Source organism: Vipera berus, assembly GCF_964194415.1.
Source record: "Vipera berus genome assembly, chromosome: 3".
Lineage (NCBI taxonomy): Eukaryota > Metazoa > Chordata > Lepidosauria > Squamata > Viperidae > Vipera > Vipera berus.
Genome location: NC_138204.1, coordinates 22826865 through 22846236, shown reverse-complemented (window position 1 = coordinate 22846236; position 19372 = coordinate 22826865). Strand labels below are relative to the sequence as shown.

At 37.0% G+C, this 19372-nt stretch overlaps 1 protein-coding gene across 1 annotated transcript in view; it reads right to left on the bottom strand.

Annotated features, from left to right (window-relative positions):
* Positions 1 to 19372, bottom strand: part of SULF2 (sulfatase 2) — a 307964-nt gene that overhangs the window by 169712 nt on the left and 118880 nt on the right. Inside the window, exon 2 of the mRNA XM_081325671.1 lies at positions 1241 to 1381. The gene's annotated coding sequence lies outside the window, so the exon portion shown is untranslated. The remainder of the gene's footprint in view (positions 1 to 1240; positions 1382 to 19372) is intronic.

The window sequence follows — 19372 nt, the reverse complement described above, 5'->3', positions numbered from 1 at the left end:
TATGCCATTTTTCAAGGCAAAGTCTTCTCACAGCAGTTTAGTAAAATGAAACTCATAGAAACATTACAGATAAAACACAAACTGAATTAAAACTCCAAACTCAACTGAGAACAATAACAGTTTAAAGCCCAGCAAATAACCACCCCAACAAAGCAAAAACCAAAACACAAAATGATTCTATTTAAAGGGAGCTCTTGAGATGACCATGTCTTACATATGGCTTTCCAGAAGAAACCAGAAGCAGAGTTACTGTTAAAAAAAGACTCTATTTTTAGCGCCCACTATTCTGATAGCCCTTGTTTCTGGTCAGCAAGAGGAGTCCTGAGGTCTATAGTAAGGCTTAACCTTTTTTCCATGTATTAGTTCACATAACCTGATTTTAAAAAGGTTTAAATAGGGATTTTAGAATAGGAGTGTCCAACCTTGGCAGCTGGCTGGGGAATTCTGGGAGTTGAAGTTCACAAATACTAAAATTGTTAAGGTCGGACATGCCTGGTTTAGAACATTAAATGTCAAAATTAAAGATGTACTAAAAATGAAAGAAGTACTAAAACTTTGCCTGAATTTTCATAGGTTCAATTATTCAGCACATAATGAGGAGCTCTTATTCACTGGTTGCCCATCCCTATTTTAATAGTGACTTTGGACACATGTTCAGAATTTCCACCACAGTCTTAGAAGTAACAGATAGAAAAGAGAAGCATTGTCATGACCTAATGATAGTTAGTAGCATAGGGGAGATGTGTTAATAGCCACCAATAGGAATAAAAGCTCTTCCTTGAGGGTTTATTTCACAAGAAAGGCACCATAATGCTGGGCTTCTAAATTCCATCCAGTAGTGAAGAATACAAGTTAGAAGAATAGAATTCTGCTCTCTCCTGTGCCAATTCATTTAGGACTAATGCGCTACCATTTTTCTTGCACAGTAAAATTCTGTGTTCCTAATGGGGATATACTCTCTCACATAGCTAATAAATAAGTACTAAGGGAAAGGCTAGTTAATAAAGCCTATAGTTTCTTCACATGAGTGATCAAGACATAAAAAGTTGTAATTTTATTTTTAAATGCAAAAGAGTGGAGGCCAGGAGACTATTTTTCAAAGATTAAATTAGTGTTACATATTCATATACGATTCATATTTATTATCAATTAATATGTAAATTAATCTGTACATTTTTTTAAAAAAGTGACAATAGTACATTATCATATGACAGTAACCAAAGTCGCATTTTGAACATACCTTCAACATATGGAGTTTGTACTGGCTGCAGCTCCACACAGTTCAATTCTGGGTCTTCTACTTGTCACTTTTTTAATAACTTGTACAGAGAATGTGGATCAAATTCCAGAGGACACAAAATTTGGTGGGATATCCAATGACCTAAAATACAGATATGAAATTAAAAATGATCTTGATAAAATAAATCAGTTGGCTGAAAGTAACAGAATTATACTTAACAGAAACAAGGACAAAATTCAAAAATCAAGGAGAATAGCAACTCAGAACTAAGGAGAAATTTCCTGACAGTTAGAACACTTAATTAGTGAAGTGACTTGCCTCCAGAAGATGTGGAGGCTCCAACACTGGAGGTTTTTAAGAAGAGATTGGACAATCATTTGTCTGAAATAGTATACTGTTCCTTGCCTGAGCAAGGGGTTGGACTAGAAGACCTCCAAGGTCCCTTCCAACTTTGTTTATTTTGTTATTCTTCATTTAGGAAACAAAAATCAAACACTCAGTTATATTGACAATACCTAACTTCATAGTCTTATTTGTGGGGGGAAAAACTTGGATAAGAGTTGATTGCAATCTGAGTATGAAATCAATAAATTAAAATTAAAATTTAAGGCTGGCACTAATAGAAGTGTGAATTACAGATTTCTAATAATACAAATGTTGTTTTATCTATTTTAGTCAGACTGTACTTCAAATGCTATGTCATATTCTGTGCCCCATATTTTAAGATTTTGGAAATTGGAGTATTGACAGTACCAATCAGTAAATGGGGAAGGAGAGGTCAAGTGTCTGACTGCTCCTGTATGGAATCCCAAAGGAATTGCCCCTCTCCCCGCCTTTTATAATATTTGCATGAAGATGCCAAAAGAACAGTGAAGTATCAACAGGTTGATACAGGTTGATAGCCAGAAACCACCAGGTTCCATGTTAATTCTAACTAGCCCAGGCAAGGTTGCACATCCTCTGAAGCTGCATTTGTATTTGCAACTTCTGCTTGGCAGCCGGTGGAGGTCATGACTAGGACAGCCTTTGTTCAGCTGCAGCTGTGTGTGCCAGATAAGGTAGGACTCCTTGGCTGAAGTCACTCATGCCTTCATCAATTCACATTTGAAATACTGCCATGTGCCATAGCTGCAGCTGCCGCCTCTGAAGACTACTTGAATACTGTAATGGTGACAAAACTGGCAGCCTGCCTACTGATAAATGAAAGTTCAACAGATTATAATCTCTGTTGCAGATTCCACATTAGTCATCAATAGGTTTTGGATACAATTCAAAAGGCTGTTCTATGGGAATGGAAGATTTGTGTTCAACTAGGGGTTTTAACAAGAGGGGGAAAGAAAATGTATGGGGTCTGGGACTTAAGAGAAAGTTCTTTTTCAGACTGAAAAATCCAGGTGATCATTATGTAATGAATCAGCTGCAGCCTTCCACTATCAAGTGGAAAAAGTCTCTTCTCCAGTGTACTATTTATTCATCCATCCATCCATCCATCCATCCATCCATCCATCCATCCATCCATCCATTCATTCATTCATTCATCACATTTCTATACTGCTTATCTCACCTCAGTTACTGAGTGGTTTACAGTGAAAAAGGCTGTTAGAAAAAGATCATCAAGGCTCTGCCTTGTGTACCAAAATATATTAAGTCTAAACTGAAAATAGTTCCATTTGCCAGAATTTGTATACATTTATATCATTTCAACTTAATAAATCTTTTTTCCCCAACTTAATAAATCTTGATAAAGGCAACTCTATTAGAGTTTGGAAAACAATCACTTTTGGTTACCATCAAATACTTGATCCTATCTGTTTGGAATACTTTGATTGGATTATTGCACAAGTATTTGATGGTAACCAAAAGTGATTATTTTAGATTAAATGATTCTAAGCTAACTTGACAATATGTTTCTAAAAGGATGCATAGGTGTCCAATTGATTCACAATAATAATTTTGGACTTGGGGTTATAAGCCCATATCTAGATTTTAAAAGAATTAACTGAAGATGCTGCCAACTCTGCACTCTTTGTGAAATTATATTTCAACTTTGTAAATTTAAAAATGTCAATTTTTAAATTTATTTTATTAAAAATTTTAAACAGAACACAAAAAAACAAAAACTAATACAGAACAAAGACAAGAAAGAAAAAGAGAAAAGAAAGGAAAAAGACAAAAAATGCAAAAACAAAATGTACTATCTCTTACTCTTATTTTGTAATGATTACAAAAACTCCTTTTTTCCTATTATATAATTTTCAAGGTTTCAAGGATATCCAAATCAGAAAACAGATTCAACAAGAAGACTAGAACTAAGCTTTATTGAGACAGTGACAGAAACTTGCAAATCTGAGTCTGTTTCTCCCCCCTCCCTTATACCCCAGGGAGTCACAGAGGATCCAGCCATGTCCTTTGCCAAGGCTCAAGAAATCTTTCCCCCTCCCTAATGGCTTCAAAATATTGCCTTCAAGGCCATGACTGTACCAAATCAGTGGATTAATCGGTATTAATCAGAGGAACAACCGACCTCCAGAAGCTGTGAATGCTCCAACACGAAGTTTTTAAGAAGAGAGGGACAGCCATTTGTCTGAAATGGTATAGGGTTTCCTGCCTGAGTAGGGGGTTGGACTAAATGATCTCCAAGGTCTCTTCCAACTTTATTATTATTATTGTTATTGTTATCATCATTATTATATGATCTGATACTAATTAATTTAAAGTATACCCTCTATTTTACCAAAAAGCAAAGTGTTGTCTTAAAAATTACAGTAGTATACCCAATACTACTATACTTAATAGTATATAATATACTATATACTATAGTATAGCAGCATTATTTTGTATGTACTGATATCTTAATGCAGTTGTTCTTAGCATTTCTCCTTGTTCATTAGATGATCCATCTTTTTTGCACTGAATTTGCCTGGTTTTCACAGCAAAATTGTCAAAGCACGAAGCAACAAATGGTTTTGTTTTTCACCCAGTGTGTTGCAGAGCCTGAAGCAAGTTAGGCTGAGAGAAATCACAAGTCAATAAGCTGGCTTCCGAATCTAATGGAGAAGGACAGGAGATGAGGACCTGGAGTTCTGTGCTCCTAATTTACCAGTTTCATCACTCTTCTTACATCTAACTGGACTACAAGACCTACTTGCAAGTTTGGATTCTTAATAATTTTATTAAGCATGATCATAATAATCCTTGTTATTTGTATGATTTTGATTTTATTTCACTTTTATGTTTTATTATAACCGTCTTATGTTTTTATAATTTTGAATTGTAATTTTATATGATATTTGTAATGCAATAAGCCCTGAATCCCTGAGACTCAACTCTGTTGTAAACATATTATATGAATACATCATACATATTTACATAACAATGCATACATATATCACCCTGGTAGGAATGTCCTACTTTCCAGTTTAGTTGGAACCTAACAGCCACCAGGCTATCAGGAATGTCAAATACACCTACTGTATTTCAATGTAGTCAGTGCAAAAACTGCCCTTACCTAGAGGGAGAATATGCCAGATATCCTAAACTTAAATCTGGAAATTTAAAAACTGTTTACTACATGACACATGAGTAGGAATGGGTGAACCAACTTAATGAGTGGCAGCATACTATCTATCAAAGACACAGTTTGATTTTGTTAATAAGTAAATTTTAAATTTTGATTAAGTAGTTGGCTAAAAAAGGTGCATAATCCAATTAAATAAATAAATAAATAAATAATCATTCAACCCAGATTAATTAGGATAAACATACTAAGTTGTAATAAAAATTGGAAATTTTTTTTTTTACCCAAGTCCTATATCAGGCAAACAAAATTAATAATTTGGTAGCAGATTCAAAACAAAAATGTACTCTTTAACACAACAGAGCCATGACTTTTAGCGACAACATCTGAGGGTCAATATAATGGCCAAAAAAAATAGTTAATGGGCAAAAAGACAATTATACCGTACTTTAAATCATCTCATTCTTAATCAATTACATTTCCTGAATGTACAATTGAGCTGATTCGTTAGCTGTCTGTGAGATTATTCATATTTTTAAATCTTTGAGGTTTTAAATCTACAGTTAATTTTTATTTGCAGTTGAAAGGTTGTATTAAGATAGATAATGGGTAATTTGCAGATAATTTAGAATAATGAGCCACAATGTCTTGTTTTAATAAATCAATGGGTTACAACCTACAAAAACATTAAATTAGTATTCTGTTATCTTGAAATGAAATTATTTTTCAAGTACACTGGATATCTCAGAAGATGTGGATTTTCAACCTCTGTGTATTGAGGTATAATATATTAGAAGAAATTGTGTCTTATATGTTTTGGTCCTATTCTATGGTGATACCATCTTGGTTTAATATTCTTAAGATTGTAAATGGGTGCCTGAAAAGGAAACCAAGGTCAAACAAGTGAACACTATTGGTAATAGATGCGGCCTATGATTTCATGGGGTTTATGAGTCATGGTGGCACAGTGGTTAGAATGTAGTACTAAAAGCTAAGTCACTGCTCACTCCAGGTGTTCGATTCTCACCGGCTGAAGGTTGACTCAGCCTTCCATTCTTCCGATGTTGGTAAAATGGGGACCGAGATTGTTGGGGACAATATGCTGACTTTTTAAACCGTTTAGAAAGGGCTGTAAAGCACTGTGAAGCAGTATATAAATCTAAGTGCTATTGCTATTTATGAGAGTGTCTCAGAACAAAAAGAGATCTTTTGGGTTTTAAAAAATTGTTCTAGTTAAAAGTACATTAAAGCTTATTAAATGAGAACTATAAGTTGCATTGAATTCCATTGCAAATTATTTCTCTCAAGCTTACACTTTATATATACTTAAATTGAAAAGTGAAGAATGTTTCTCTCCTGGTACAAGATTAAACAGTCTAAGGCATGTAATCATGTATGTATGTATATATATGTTCTCTCTTTGTCTCTGTCTCTCTCTGTATGTATATATTTGTACACACACACACACACACACACACACAGAGAGAGAGAGAGAGAGAGAGAGAGAGAGAGAGAGAGAGAGAGAGAGAGAGAGAGAGAGATGCACACTCGTAATTATACTTGTGGTACTCTGTTTCTAACCCTACCCCTCTTCCTAATTTTAGAATGAAGGAAGGGCTTACACAGATGGGGGGCATTTTTTCCTCTCTCTGTCAATCAGTCTAGCAGCTGCATTTTTGCTCTGGCTGTTAAAACCTTTCATCTTCCACCACTCTGACCGACTGATCTCCATATGTGTTGGGTAAATTTCCCCTAAAGGTGGTCCCAGCTGTTATTTCAGGAGGCAAACTGCTCTGCTTCATAGACTTTGGACTATTCTGGAATTAACAACCCTGCAGCTGTATAAAGAGATCTAATCCAACATAGTTTTGCTAGCCAACATTTATTTACTTTCTGATCAATCTCTTATTTGCTATTTGTATTATTTTCCATTGTTCTACGTGGCTATTTCTTCTGTTTGAAAAAATAAAAAAGTTTTAAAGCAATATTTTTAAAAATAAAGAATTCCAAGATATCATTGGAAAATATGCATAAAGAACTACCTACTTTTCTGTTATAGCTACAGTATAAGGAACTTTGGAATTTCTTTGCTACAGTTCTGAAGAACAGAATGTACAACCATACATTTCTTTGTAAATTCATGTTAAGGACATCATTTTTTGGTGTTAGTTCTATAAGGTGCTGTAGGGCTTCATAGAACCGGTCAATTTCATCCTCTTCAGCACTGGTGGTTGGGGCATAGACTTGGACTACTGTAATATTGAATGGTTTTCTTTGGATTCGAACTGAGATCATTCTGTCATTTTGAGGATTGTATGCCAGTATTGCTTTTCCTACTCTTTTATTGACTATGAAGGCTACTCCATTTCTTCTCAGGGATTCTTGCCCGCAGTAGTATATCTGATGGTCATCTGAATTAAATTCACCCATTCCTGTCCATTTTAGTTCGCTGATACCTAAGATGTCGATGTTCAGTCTTGTCATCTCTTGTTTGACCACGTCCAGCTTTCCTTGATTCATGGATCTTACAATCCAGGTTCCTATGGAAAAAAATCTTTACAGCATCAGACTTTCCTTTTACCACCAGACACATCCACAGCTGAGCGTCCTTTCGGCTTTGGCCCAGTCGCTTCATTCTTTCTGGCACTACTAGTACTAGCCCTCTGCTCTTCCCCAGTAGCATATTGGACGCCTTCCGACCTGAGGGGCTCATCTTCCAGCATCATATTTTTTGCCTTTTGGTACTGTCCATAGGGTTTTCATGGCAAAGATACTGGAGTGGGTTGCCATTTCCTTCTCCAGTGGATCACATTTTGTCAGAACTCTCTGCTATGAACTTTCCGTCTTGGGTGGCCCTGCATGGCATAGCTCATAGCTTCATTGAATTACACAAGCCCCTTCGCCATGACAAGGCAGTAATCCATGAAGGGGGAAATAAATTATCTCTCTTTATAAATCTTGAATAAAAACATTCATAGGATACTTCAGAAAGTGAGGCTGTGTCAATAAGACCAGCTCTTCCCTGTAATGATTGCAACTGAGTAATAGAATACAATTAGATAGTTATGGATTGGGACACTACTAAAATGTGCGATGATAATAAGAATTCTGGACAGAGAGGACAGAGTATGCCTGATTTCAGCTATGGAACAGCTTCATAGAAATAGTGTTGGATTTATGAATTGACAGAGCTCTTCTGGTCTCCAAAATACATTGAAGAGTTACTGAAATGGAAGGTTATTTATGGAAATGGAAGGGAAGAAAAAGGGAGGATAGTCTACAAAAGAACACTTGGAGTTTGGTATGCACAAACAGAGATTTAAGAAAGAAAACAACTGCCTTTCTACTTTATAGTTCTGAACTGGGATAAGATCTCTGGCCATTTTTCCATGTGAAGGAAAGATTACTGTGCAAATGGAACTTACTCATGCTTGTTGTTTCCTGTTAAGTTTCAAAAGAAAAGTTAGGACTCTGTGATAAAATGTACTTTGAAATCAAAAGCAAGACTCACAAAACTCTTGTGGCAACTTCACCACAACACTACCTTTTCAACAATATCTGTAAAGTTTCAGGTCCCACAAGTCTCCTGCTCCCACATTTGCAAGACACATAGTATACTTTGTTAATTTCTACCAGTAAGAAATTCATGTAGAAAAAAACGGGACATCATTATAGACAATTTATTTTGACAGAAGCACTTAAACTGGGTCACTGGTACACTGAGATTTTCTCCATATAGGAAAAATGACATTGATTCTGCAATATGTGGGGGATATTAAAACTCTGTAGTGTTTTAAGCCACTGTAGAGATGGTGAAGACAAATATTCCCTTCCTCTGCATTTGGCAGAGCATATGGTTGGCTATTTTCATAATCATGTCAGCCCTTCAAGGTAGTCTAGACAAGAAACCAAAAGCACGAATACTAACACTATTTTTACTGCAATGTTACAGTAACAGATGCTTTACTACAGGGGTGTCAAACTGTTCTGTACCAGCCTGCTACCGGCCTTGCAGAAAAGGCAACCCCTTTACAGACGGCAAGAGGCTGGAATACGTCTGCCAAATTTATTACAAAAACAAACAAGACACGAACCAAGATACCGGAGCTTTGAAACACTATCTGAGCGGTTGCTTTCAGCAAACCAGCCCTCCCCACACAAGTCCTTTATAAAGAGTTCAGGGCGTGGCTTCTCTCTCCCTCCTTCCGAGAAGCCCCATTGCCTTCCTCTGTTTACTCCTAGTTGACTGCCTCCTGCGTCGGGCATCCTTGAACAGGGCCAGCTGTGGGTCATCTTCATCCACACTGTCAGGCTCACACAGCTGGGTCTCCATGGTGACCAAGTGGGAGGGGCCTGCCTGAGGGCTATCATCAGCAAGTTCTTCAACACCCTCCTCCTCCCCCTCATCTGAGTCATCCGACCCAACTGCCGAACCCACAGGCTGACCCTGAATCACATCACAAACTGCTGGCCCACGGGCTGGATGCATCATAGCGAAACCGTGCCCACCCCATTGCCGGCAATGGCAAAAAAGTTCCGATATGTCACGACACGTCATGTGGCGTTGCGAGTTTGACACAAGTTTGAAAGTATTTCTCCTCCCCCTTGCTTTTATTTTCCAGAGAAATGGGAAGGGTCCTTTGTGAGATGTTTTCTCCACTTCCATTCCTTCTCTGGGCTGAAGTATCTCTTGACTGATTATTGTTTAAGTTGCAGAACCTCCTACTGTTTCCCAAAGTTATTCTCACAGTCCATTACAGTAACTATGCTTCTCCATATTTAATCCTGACATCCTGAAGAGATCATCAATTATGCTGTCCCTGTCCCTGTAATTAGTCGTTTAAAAATAATTGTTCCTTTAAAATAAATTCCAATTGAACACATTGTTACTATGGGGGAGCAGGTTTAATGGCACCTGCAGAGTCATAGTGTTTTGTGTCATTGCCTGTATCTTTAGTCATTTGAGGTTGTGAATGCCATCAAAGGCACACTCCATCACTTTGAGTGCTTAGGTATTGACATTATATCTCTTGTAGGCTGTTTGCAGCCATTAATGACTATGCGAATTAATAATGCATTTCTCTCCCCCCTCCAGCTCACTTTAATTGCTATAATTTATGTCCCTTGAAAATATTCAGACTACACATGTAATCCATGCCTCTCAAGACTCAGAATATCATACACCCAAGGCCCCAGAAAGTAAACAAATGAATTCTAAGTTTATAGACATCATCTGAACTTGATATCAGTTATTGTCCTTGGAAAAGAAGTCATGGTATTGAAGGTAGAAATGGAAACATAGTAAGCTGCATTTATTGAAGCTCTGACACTTAACTGTAAAAAAATGGATTTACAGAGAGAACACCTTCCTAACAATGGAAAATCCAGTAATTTAACTGGGGAGGGAGAAAGCAGAGTTATGCAAAGTAAACAATTGAGCTTAGGTAGTCCTCAATTTATAGTCATAATTGGACCAGAATTTCCATTGCTAAGTAAAACAGGCTGTGAAAGTTGGACCAGCTGTGACCATAAGTTGGACCATAAGAAAGGCTGAGCGCCAAAGAATTGAGGCCTTTGAACTATGGTGCTGGAGAAGACTCCTGCGAGTCCCTTGGACTGCAAGGCGATCAAACCGGTCAATCCTAGAGGAGATCAACCCTGACTGTTCTTTAGAAGGCCAGATCCTGAAGTTGAAACTCAAATACTTTGGCCACCTAATGAGAAGGAAGGACTCACTGGAGAAGAGCCTAATGCTGGGAAAGATTGAGGCCAAGAGAAGAAGGGGATGAGAGAGAATGAGGTGGCTGGATGGAGTCACTGAAGCAGTAGGCGTGAGCTTAAATGGACTATAGAAGATGGTAGAGGATAGGAAGGCCTGGAGGAACGTTGTCCATGGGGTCACGATGGGTCGGACACGACTTCGCAACTAACAACAACAACAACAACAAAGTAAAACAGTCATAAAGCAAGATGTTAAAGCAAGATGATTGCACTACTTAGTAACTATAATCCTGGCCATCTAGCTCTCATTAAGGGAGAATAATGTCTTGTTAAGTGGAAAGAGTCCCAGATAAGGAATAGGAGGGGTTCTGCAGAGAAGCAGGGGAGGCTCCTGGAAGGTCCAGGGCATCAGTAGCATATATCAAAACATAAAACTGTGTTTCAAAATAAACTAAATATTAGCACGCTGCTCAGAAAACACATCTAAAAAACAATGGCTTTATTTTATTTTTATTTTTTAAAGCAGATTAGGTCTGGGCAGTGCATGAAGGCTAACTGTAACAGTGTAAATCCTACCTGTCCCACAGTCCAGTCACTGAACTGAAAAAAGAAAATCACAGTGTTTTGACAAGCAACAGCTGGTGCTGTAAATAATTTCATTTTAGTCACCAAGCTTTGTGGTGAATTGCAATTTGCCAGGTGATTGATTATGAATGAGCTCAGTGGAATGGTTACTGACTCTTCTTGAACTGCGTTTCTAACAACTATGGAGGAACAATTGGGAGGGCAAATTTTGCAGTAATGGGAAAACAGCTTTTAAGTTCTTCCTATTCAAAATGCTTCATTACAATTTCCATTTGTATCTTCTAGAATCAGATATTTAAGAAACAAAATAGATGCAAAATTATTCTATTTGAAAATAGTATTATTGGATATACTCTTCAAATGACCCATAAAGCCCTAAATGGCATGGGTCCGGGTTATTTACGGGAGCACCTTTTGCCGGTGTTAACTTCCCATCGCCCTGTGCGCTCCCACAGAGAGGGCCTCCTCAGGGTGCCGTCGGTCAGGTAATGTCGACTGGCGGCCTCCAGGGGGAGAGCATTCTCTGTGGGCGTGCCTGCCCTCTGGAATCAGCTTCCGGTTGAGCTCCGGATGGCTCCCGACCTTTGCTCGTTTCGCCGCAACCTGAAGACTTGGCTATTTGAACTTGCCGGCCTGGACTGAGGGACTGGGATTTTAGATCTTAAATTTTAAAAATTTAAAATTTTAGAATGTTTATTGTTTAGGGCTATTTGATTTAATTTTATTTTAATTTTTATACATTATGTGTTGTTTATAATGTTTTAATTGCCCTGTACACCGCCCCGAGTCCCTTCAGAGAGGGGCGCTATATAAATCCAAATAAATAAATAAATAAATAAATAAATTTATCTCTAAAATGTTTAAACTGTTATAACCAAAAAAATCTATTAATAAGCCCAACATCACACTTCACTATAGTGAGATGAAAACAGCTGATACAATATTTCTTATCAAGTATCTTCTTATCTGATTTAGGAGGTAATTAGAACTGGTGAAATATGCAGGATGACAACTAGAATAAAAACAGTAATAGTTAGTATGATGAGTTCATACAACATGGTAGGCGAAAATAAAAGACAATTCACTGAAGTTTAAGATGATCAAGATACTGAGTCAATGTGTAAACATACTATTATGGCTGCTCGGTGGCTAAGTTGTTAGTAACTAGGTCTGTGCAAATCTGCCCTGATACAATTTGGAGCTGAACATTTGAAGCAGGCATTTTTTAAATCATTGTCTATAGTCATAATGTGAAATGACCACTCACTTGCCCTTCTGGTGGATTCTCTGATCACTTTGTCTTCAGAGTTGGCTGGCAAGCTTGGGTTTTTAGGAACCATGGTGGTGCAGTAGTTAGAACACAGTATTGCAGGCTAACTCACTGCTCACTGCCAGAAGTTTGATCTTGCCTAGCTCAAGGTTGGTTCAGTTCAAGGATGGTAAAATGAAGAACCAGATTGTTGGGGGCAATATGCCAACTCTATAAACTGCTTAGAGAGGACTGTAAAGGACTGTGAAGCGGTATATAAAACTAAGCGCTATTGCTATTGCTATCACTGGATTTGGTGGGATACTAAGGGCACACTGACATTTTTTGTGAAGTTTTGTATTTGACAACTGGTTGGCAATGCTAGAAGACAAGCTTATCTTTGTTTGGGAAGACTTCCTTGTTGCTGTCAGGATTTGATTATGCTAGGACTGTGATTTGCTGGCAGTATCCTATGTTAAGTGTGAGAGGCAACAGACTCATGTATCATTTTCTTTTACAAATGTGCATTGTACAAACAGGACTTGTAGTCTAACTATGGTTGTGGCAAAGAAGATATAAATCACAGTTTGCCTGTCCCAGAAGAGACTTTATTATAGTGGTAATACATGTCATGAACACAAACAAAAATTATCGGTAAAATTGAGCTGTTCTGAATTTCTGAGAACCCTTAAAACCATATATTCTGAGGAGAATGTATATACAGTAGGAGTAGGTTTGAGTTATCTGAAGCCCCATGAAGCATCTTTTGGTGGCTGAGGAATGCACTTACGAATTTTAGGAAGGTTGAGTAACAGCGGATGGGGCAAATTATACAAAGCGTGCAAGATCATTTCACAAATTTATAAGTGGAGGCTGAGTATTTAATTTCCGTCTTGAATATGGATTTGTTTTGCTATGACTTTTAAATTATTTTAAGCTTATCTTAGGGCTTAGACCACTTTTATTAAAATGGCAGGGATTGCTAGCAATTTTTGGTTCCTGTCTCAAAAAAAATTCTTGAGGGCTTCATGGTACCCTCAGATTGCCTACCATTACCCTTCTATGTGAAACTCAACCTTTAGTAGCAGCAATACAAATTTTACAAAGCCATCTTCCATGGAGGGTGATTTTCCTTTAGCATTAATCACACAAGAACTAGATGGGTTACAAAGGTGGCTTACCTCTGTCACACTGAATGGACCACCACACATCTTCACTGTGAATGTTCAGATGGGCTCACTGGCTGTGGCTGATACGCTCTCCTATACCAAGACATGCAAAAATGCCCATGTTTCAGTTCTGATCTGAAAGCTTCAAGAAGTGCAACATAAACTGTTTTCTGATCAGCAAATAACTGAGTATAATTCTTTTGGTCTATGACCGTATATGCCTTAATAAACCAATACAATCACATATCAATGACCTAAAATTTGGGGGAAAGTGAAGAGCTAGAAGTGGGCAAAGCAATTTGCAAGCTTTATTCCCAATCTCATCAACTGGAACTGAGAAACAGCTGTGTTTCATTCTAGATAGCTCTTGCCTTATCACACTAAAGAAAAAAGTCCCACTGAATTTGGAATAGTGGGCACACTTGGAACCTGAAATACATGTGATGGGTGCTCTCACAAAATGACCAAGGCTTGCTGTTCACAATGGGGTTGCTATGAGAGATACAAAGCACTGACATAAGATACTTGGCATCCTTGCTCTCAGCTATTTCTCCATTGACTTTTTCTTCTTTTAGGAAGATGCTTCTAAGTCGGTAGTTGTCCCACACTTTTACTGTCTCAAGACAACTTCTGGTACTTTTAGGAAAGTCCATCTTGTTTTTGCTCCTACTTAACACTATTAGGTACTAAGAATTAACTGCATTTCTATATAGATTAATTGAAAAACAAAGCATATGTGCTTGTTAAAAGATCTAAGAAATAGCCATAGAAAAAGGGATGGATTTGAAGATAAAAGGAGAAGATACTCTGGTGTTCATTTGATCATGTGAAAGGAAAAGAAGACAAGTAGAAAAGTTAATGTAATAGAAATACAATTTGCTTTCCATGAGATATGAGGCTTACATATTTAATCATGTGAAAGGAAATATTTTAGTTAACTCTTAAAATTAGTGGCAAGCTTAACATCTGTGATAACAGCTGTTAATCCCACTATTTATAACACCCTATAGGTCTATCAAACTAGGATATCTATTATGATATTCTATTACACTGGCCACTTATAAAATATATATTAGAAAAATGCCAGGCAACCACACCACTTCTATTGATAAATTATATAATTAGACTCTTAATTTAAATTCATCTAATTCAGGGGTGTCAAACTGCCGGTCCACAGGCCGGATGCGTCATCCAGAAGCCACGCCCACCCCATTACCGGCAATGGCAAAACTCTCCTGATACATTGTGCGACATCACGTGATGTTGTGAGTTTGACATGTCTGATCTAATTAGTGACACTAATATTGGGAAAATGTTTTGTTTTTATTACTTCATCAGTCTTTTGGGACCTACCAAAAGGGAGTAAACACTGGACAAGGTAAAAACATACACACATTCAAAGGTATCAAAAATAAAGATGGAACTTTCAGAGAATACAATTTACATATAAACCATATGAATAACTCAAATTTCTGCTGATGGAGAAATAAATGGCTCACTTATTAGGGTTATCATATTGATGTTGCACTAAATGACAGCAAAGAGTATCTTTCTATTCTAATGGTTCTCCCAATTATTGCAGCTAAGCAGTAATATAATTTAGCATTATTTTAAAAGTAATTGAAATATCTTTTAATCTAAACTGCTATGCATCTAATTCTTCTCAAAATGTATCATGTTGAACTTGCAATTTTTAAATGGAAGCCACTTTTATAGTGAAGAATCGATGTATTAAATTATTATGTAACAGACAACAGCCTGGAGGAATGTTGTCCATAGGGTCGCGATGGGTCGGACACGACTTCGCAACTAACAACAACAACAACAAGACAATTTTAATGTACTAGTAGTAAGAAAGGCATATACATTAAAATGAATGTTTATTAAACAGCAAATGATATTTTTATAGCCTCAAATAAAGAAGCACACAATGTTATTATATGCAAGAAAGTATTTTTAAAATGCTGGAAATAATCTTATATAGCTTCTAAAAATCAAAACCTTTTGTAACATTCAGCATTAAACTGGTTAAAACATTTACTTATGATGAATTTCAACTTAGAAATGCTGGTGAAGTGATGAAGAATTGGTTCTGTTAACTAATTCATCCTAAAATATTTAAAAGTCATTAGGACAGCAGTATAAATCAAAACTCTATCTATATTTCCTATTCATCATACACGAAACACCAGTTACAGTCAGTGGCATTAATTGATTTTTGCACATTGTAAAATAATATTATGTCAGTCTAGAATAATGTTTTGTAATTTTTCAAAAAAAGACATAAAATATCAAAGCAAAAGGAATAATAGATAAGATAATGTAGTAAGTAGTTCCCGAACTCATGACAACATTGAAATAAGGATTAACATTTTAAGCAAAATCTGATTTATAAACATTTTTCATTTTAGCCCTGCCTTCAGTCATACACCAAGTTGGAATGTCACCTGATATTTAATTCTCTCCTAATGCCTATCATAATACATAAGATACAGTAAAAAGATGGGGTTATGATTTATCTTATTTCATTAGTTGTAAGGTTTTTTGACAGTGTATTACTCTGCCTTTTTTACACCGACGTAAGTCCCACTATATTAATAATAATAATAATAATAATAATAATAATAATAATAATAATAATAATAATAATAATAATAATAATAATAATAATAATAATTTTATTTATATACCGCCCTTCTCCTGAAGGACTCAGGGCGGTGAACAGGGCAGATATATAAAAAATACAAAAATACAAAAGTTAAAAGAAAATTAAACATATGCCCAACTAAAAACAGTAAATACATATATTAAAAATGACAATAAAAACCCAACCCATCCCCCATCAGGCCAGGCCGGCTTGTTCAAATAAGAGTGTCTTCAGATCGCGATGGAAGGAGCGAAGGTCGGGCACCATCCGGAGCTCAACCGGCAACCGATTCCATAGCTCCGGGGCGCCCACAGAGAAGGACCTCCCCCTGGGGGCCACCAATCGACATTCTCTGATTGGTGGCACCCTGAGGAGGCCCTCTCTGTGGGAGCGCACAGGGCGGAGGGAAGTTGATGCCGGCAGCAGGTGCTCCCTAAGGTACTCCGGACTCAGTAATATTGCCTTCCAAATAAATATACTTAGTTTCACAGCCTAAAATTGCTACTGCTACTGGACCTCGATTTTAAATTAAAATGGATAGATTTCCAATTAGTTAGGTTGGCTGCAGTAAAACAAGATTGTAATTAACCTTGTTCATTGGCTAAAATGTGACAGTATCCCTTTGTACTGGTGTCCTTGACTTATAACCATTTGTGTAGTGACCATTCAATGTTACAACGGCACTGGAAAAAGTGTCTTAAAACCAGTATTTGCCCTTATGATCATTGCAGTATCCCCACCACCAATGATCAAAATTCAGGTGCTTGGAAACTAGCATATATTTATGATAGCTGCAATGTCTTGGGGTAATGCAATTGCCATTTGTGGCCTTCCCATTCAGCTTCTGACAAGCAAAACCAGGTACTCCCCACGTGTTAATTGCTTTAATGATGTTTCCACCATTTAGTTTTCATTTCAAAATGTTCTGAAATCACTTAATAAGTTTTGTAAAACTATTCCAATATCTTTATTGAATTTTTTGTGCTTTTTAATAAGAAATCTAGCGCAGACTTTGTTTTTCCAAATAATTTTAAATCATTCATGCAGAGTAAATACAAAATTTTACTCCTTTTTGGCCAATTCATATCCACGGTTTTAACTTGTTCAAAACTGTTGTCAGTGGCCATTGATAATATAAAGTGTAATTATGAGCTGCCTAGGAAAATTCCATATTTGATTTTGACTTCTCCTATCTGTTTTCTATTAGCCATCAACTTTTTTCACCAAAAATTCATTGATGTACTCATAAATTGCTGAATGTTTCTGTTGACTCCAAATATTTGAAACATTTCTCAATCCAGCTATGTGAAACAGAATCAAATGCCTTAAGATTGATCCTAGCCTTAAAAAAATTGTTCTTCCTTCTTTTGAATTCTTTAAAACCAAATTGTCAATTAATAACTAATCTTCTTTCCTCTCAAATTTTTGCAGCATCCTTTTTGTTTTACAGAGAGTCAATCATTTATTTTCAAATAGCTGTAGATTTTATTTGTAATTATGCCCATGTTGTTGTTGTTAGCTGCGAAGTCATGTCCAACCCATCGCGACCCCATGGACAATGTTCCTCCAGGCCTTCCTGTCCTCTACCATCTTCTATAGTCCATTTAAGCTCACGCCTACTGCTTCAGTGACTCCATCCAGCCACCTCATTCTCTGTTGTCCCCTTCCTCTATTGCCCTCAATCTTTCCCAGCATTAGGCTCTTCTCCAGTGAGTCCTTCCTTCTCATTAGGTGGCCAAAGTATCTGAGTTTCAACTTCAGGATCTGGCCTTCTAAAGAGCAGTCAGGGTTGATCTCCTCTAGGACTGACCAGTGTGATCGCCTTGCAGTCCAAGGGACTCGCAGGAGTCTTCTCTAGCACCATAGGTCAAAGGCCTCAATTCTTTGGCGCTCAGCCTTTCTTATGGTCCAACTTTCACTGCCATACATTGCAACTGGGAAGACCGTAGCCTTGACTATACACACTTTTGTTGACAGGGTGATGTCTCTGCTTTTTAGTGTGCTGTCTAGATTTGCCATTGCTTTCCTTCCCAGGAGCAAGCGTCTTTTAATTTCTTGGCTACAGTCCCCATCTGCAATTATGCCCATAAGTAGTGATATAATGTTGGTAAACTGGTTATAGGTCTGTAGTTTCCAGAGTCATTTCCCTTCTTCTCCTTTGAATTAGGAATGTCCTTCTAGTTGTTAGCCATTTTTTATTTTCTGGTTCTTCCAAAACCTTGTTCATCTTTTTTGCCAACCTCAAGTGTAAATTTGTCAATGATTTCAACCTGAATCCATGGAGCTCATCTGGTCCAGGAACAATCCAGTTGTGGTTTACAAATGTCAGCATATTGCCCCCAACAATCTGGTTCTTGATTTTACTGACCTCAGAGAGATGGAAAGCTGAGTCTACCTTGAGTCAACTTTGGGCCAGTCAGGATTGAATTCCTGGCTGTGGGCAGAGTTAATCTGCAATACTGCATTCTAATCATTATGCCACCATAGTTCATTTGGGTACTTTCCCTGCATTTTCAACTTGCTTGAAAATCCATGTTGTATTCGTGTTTGGTCTGCTATTTCCCCCCCACAAACCTTTCCAAATTCTAAGGTGTCTTTTTTGATAGGCTTTTCATTATCTATGGTCTATTTTCAAGGGTTTTGTATAAATTCTGCTGGAATTAAATTATTTGATTATCACATCACTTGATCTTCTCTGGCAACAACCATGACCCTGGCTTGCAATTCCTTTATTCTCTAGGTTGCACTTCACATACAGATTAGTTTTGATTTTCTTATTTTTCAAGTTTCCTTCACTCAAATTCTTCAAATTGCTCAAATATATGCAAATTTTCTTTACTTTCAATTCCAATTTCATTTTCCATTAAGATTTTACTTTCTTAATAACTTCCTTCCTTCATATTTTAAGCCTCAGTTCTGCAGTGGTTAAACAAGTGGGAGAATATATCAATCAGCTCATTTGGAATCAGTTTAACAACTTCATTAATTATTGTTCACTGTTTTAGCCAGAGTTTTCTTGTTAATTTGATTCAGTGTTGGCAAACGTGTTATTTCAGCTCTCGTTCAGTCCTTGATTTTCCCAACTAGTTCTGGATTAACAGTTTATTTATTTATTTATTTAATAATATTTCTATACCGCCCTTCTCCCTGAGGACTCAGGGCGGTTCACAGGGCAAGAATAAAATACAAAGTTACAAATATTAAAAGGAAATTAAATAATTGCCCGATTTTAAAACAATTGATA